At 44.4% G+C, this 3,688-nt stretch overlaps 1 protein-coding gene across 1 annotated transcript in view; it reads right to left on the reverse strand.

The window, feature by feature from the left end:
* LOC111872068 (forkhead box protein P1) overlaps positions 1-3,688 on the reverse strand; it is a 601,128-nt gene that overhangs the window by 211,282 nt on the left and 386,158 nt on the right. The gene's annotated exons all lie outside the window — the stretch shown is intronic.

The following is a 3,688-nucleotide window of genomic DNA, read 5'->3' on the forward strand; positions in this document are numbered from 1 at the left end:
ATAATCTACAAACCAGACAGTTATCAACGAAGTGAAGTTGATAATAACAAGGAAAGTGTTTTAAATGTTAAATTTTGAGCTGGGTGCAGTGTGACAGCGACGTGAGTGTTATACACCTGACGATGGCCGTCTGAGGCCGAAACATGTAGTGTAGAGGAACAAGATCAAAGACACAAAATATATTGTTTGCACTTGAGACGGAGTTTTATCATTGTATCATTCCCTGTAATATCAAAACGTTCTATTATTCTGGTTTCCATTTCAGTAAGATCTACAGCTCAGTCGGTATAGCAAGTGGCTACGGGCTGGACGGTCGAGGTGTCAGAGTTCGAGTCTGGGTAGGGTCAGGAATTTTCTTTTGTCCACGTCGTCCATACCGGTTCTCAGATCCACCCAGCCTCATATCCAAAGGATACGGGGGCTCTTTCCCGGGGGTAAACCGGCTGGGGCGTGAGCTGACCTCCAACTAGAGTCGAGGTCAAGAAAATCTGGATCTATACATCCACTCCGCCATAATACTTCATGCTATCGTGCTTAAATAGTTAAGCACAAGGATAAGGTTTACTTATTGAAATCGTGGATTCCAACGTTGAGGAATGCACAATTTCTTCAGCAAGTAGATCGCCTTGCTAGTGCGGAAACTTCTCCGACACGTTTGTCGTGCGGGTAGTATTGAGTTGTGCTGCAGGCAGAAGCGTTGCAAAACAGGCATGAAGATGTCACTCCGGTTCATTGCTAGGCTCTTTTTATATAACGTAGGCCTATCAGCTGCTGAGGTCATATATCAGAGAGTGTAACTTCAAAGTGTGATTCGGCTGTAAGTCCCAATTCGATATTGCATTTGAAGAGGCCAAAGATTTCGTTGATAAAATCCGGACATGTTTCTTACTTCAACTTGGTTATTTAATGACGCTGTTAGCATCGACGTCATATAGCGTCGGCCGGACTGTCTATACCAAGATTCTACTATAGACATCATGAATAAAAAAAAGTAAAAAAGTAAAGCTATCCCTGTAACAGGCCGTGAAGGCCCATAGGGTTGTGAGACGTCGACCCTCCAAAGTTTTCTATACAAAATCGGCTCACAGATGGCGGTGAGGTTGCCAGCCTTACGTGCCGGCCGCCCATTACCCCACCAGGATGATTCATGGTACTCATTTCAGATGCAAAAAAAATAGTTCTTGTATTAACATTTCGAAATTAAAGGTTCAAGTTTGCGAAGCACTTACCACGGCGTGCGCCTCTCAGAACAGCACATCAGCATTCAAACCACTGTTCCGAGACTACATACTAACAGTGCGCACGCGCAAATTGTGTTGTTCGCGATATTTCTACAGCAGCGCACATCGTGAGTGCTCAAGTTGAATCAAATTTCCCTAACGCACTAACTTAAATGAGATTAAAATATTTCTGTCTTAGAACGATTTTAAAGGTGATGCAAACAACCGACAGTAGCTATTATGTGGTCAGCACTGCTCCATCATATTCTAGGGATCGCTGGTTCCAACCTCAATCGGGACATCTGCATTTTCTGTAAATATTAGACTTCTGGTATGCAACACCATGCAGATTGGTAGATGGATACAAAGTTTAGGGGGGTTCCGCTTATCCATCTCTGTCTCCAGTACAGAAGTAGGCCACCTGACCTCCTATCCAAACGAAACTGGAGGTCCCTCCCCCCGGGGGTTAGAGTGCCCGTGGCGCGAAACTGACCACTCCCGGATATTTCCAAGGTCAAGAATATGTTGATCTTTACACCCTCTTCACTGCGTAGAGCTTAATTAGTTAAGGCACAGGGACAACTTGATGTTGGTGATATTACGTCCTCACATAATTATAATTAATGATGTTTCAATAGTTCGACAACCTCTGTGTTCTAGTGTTCCAGAGTTCCTGGCTACAGATCTAGAGATCCTGGTTCGATTCCCAGCGCTATCAGATTTTCTGAGAAGTAATGGGTGTGGAACGGGGTCCTCTCAGCCTCGTGAAGATAATTGAGGAGCTATTTCAAGGAAATAGCGGCTCCGGTGTAGAAAACCGAAATCAACGGCCGTGGGGATCCATTGCACTGACCACGCGACACTCTCTATCCTCTGAAGTTGGCACTAACTTCGCCGACAAGTGGCGGTCACTCGGTCGTTATAGTTCGCTTGCGGACTACAGGCCACGGAGTTCTTCTTTTCAATAGCTTAATGCTTTACATTTGGAAATAAGTTACGTAACAAATCCAAACAGATTTCAATAAGCCTATGACTAAACTAAGTCAGATGTCAAGGCAAATTCAAACCTCGAACTAGTACAGAAGGATATACGTGAACATCCACAACTTGTAAAGTTCGGAAACTGGTTTCCAGGATCTTTCACTGAAATAACAGATGGTAGGCCACCTCCGTGCACTACAGCAGAAAACAAGTCAGTAACTTCGAGCGACTGATGTACTTGTCTCAAGTCCACGCACTTGCAAGACCAAGTTCGCGTAACCGTGGATCCGACATGCTATCAATACTTAACAGAGATGGGAAGACGGCGCATTCGGAACTAACAGAGAGCGGAACCGGAAGTCGAAAGGAACGAGCCGAGGTACAGCCTGGGTATTAGTGACTTGCACTCACAAGGTTTCTAGATCAAGTCCTGGGACTGCACCTTATTTTGAGCCACAATGAAAGGATTCAGATCAGCGACTGAAAATCATTTGTATATCTCCATTTCTATAACTGCTAGAGAAAAATACAAAGTCTCACTTAAGAAGGGCGTTTAAAGTGAAAAGCATACACAGATTTTCCGAATATTAGTGAATATGGCGGCACGAGGCAGCGTAGTAGGTTGAGGCACTATGCTACAAGCCTGAAGGTCGCGGATTTGAGTCCGGATGAGGTGGATTTTATTTTTCGATTTACCTAATCCTTCCAGCTGCACTTTGGCCCTGGGGTCGAGTCAGCCTAAACATAACTGAGTTTCAGGAATCTTCCTGGGGGTAAAGGGCGGCCAGCGTGTAAGGCTGACAACCTCACCGCAATCTGTGAGCTAATTGTTTAGAGAAAATGTGGGAGCTTCGACATCTCACAACCCTATAGGCCTCCACGGCCTTTTACAGGGATAACTTTACTTTTACCTTTACTTGTGAATATGCAGAGCTATATTAACAACAGATCTTTGACTACTGTCTGTTTAATGAATTACATTTTCTAATAAAATGCTTTTACTCGGCTTCGTGAGGATAATTGAGGAGGTATTTCGTGGAAACAGCGGCTTAGTGGTTATGGGTAGGCCTTAAATATGACCATCTTTAAGTTTCGTACACAGTAATATATTAGAAGAGCCGGTCACGGTAGCCGAGCGGTCTAAGGTATGCACTGCCTTCGCTCGCTTGGAAGCCGGGATCGTGGGTTCGAATCCCACTCAGGGCATGGATGTTTGTGTGCGTATTTCTGTGTTTGTCTACAGGTAGAGGCCTTGCGACGAGCTGATCACCCGCCCAAGGAGTCCTACCGAATGTGTAAGATCTAGAAAAACCGAAGTGAACGGAGTTCATGGAGGTAGGCCTAGGCCCACTGGGGCTGTAGCGCCAAGGAAAAAAATGTATATATATATTAGAAACATCGTGTTATAAAATCCATAGATTCATATTTCACTAATCATCAAAATGCCAGAGATCATAGTCAATTAGCTTCCCGCTATAAAATTGTGT

Source organism: Cryptotermes secundus, unplaced genomic scaffold (genome assembly GCF_002891405.2).
Source record: "Cryptotermes secundus unplaced genomic scaffold, Csec_1.0 scaffold162, whole genome shotgun sequence".
Classification (NCBI taxonomy): domain Eukaryota; kingdom Metazoa; phylum Arthropoda; class Insecta; order Blattodea; family Kalotermitidae; genus Cryptotermes; species Cryptotermes secundus.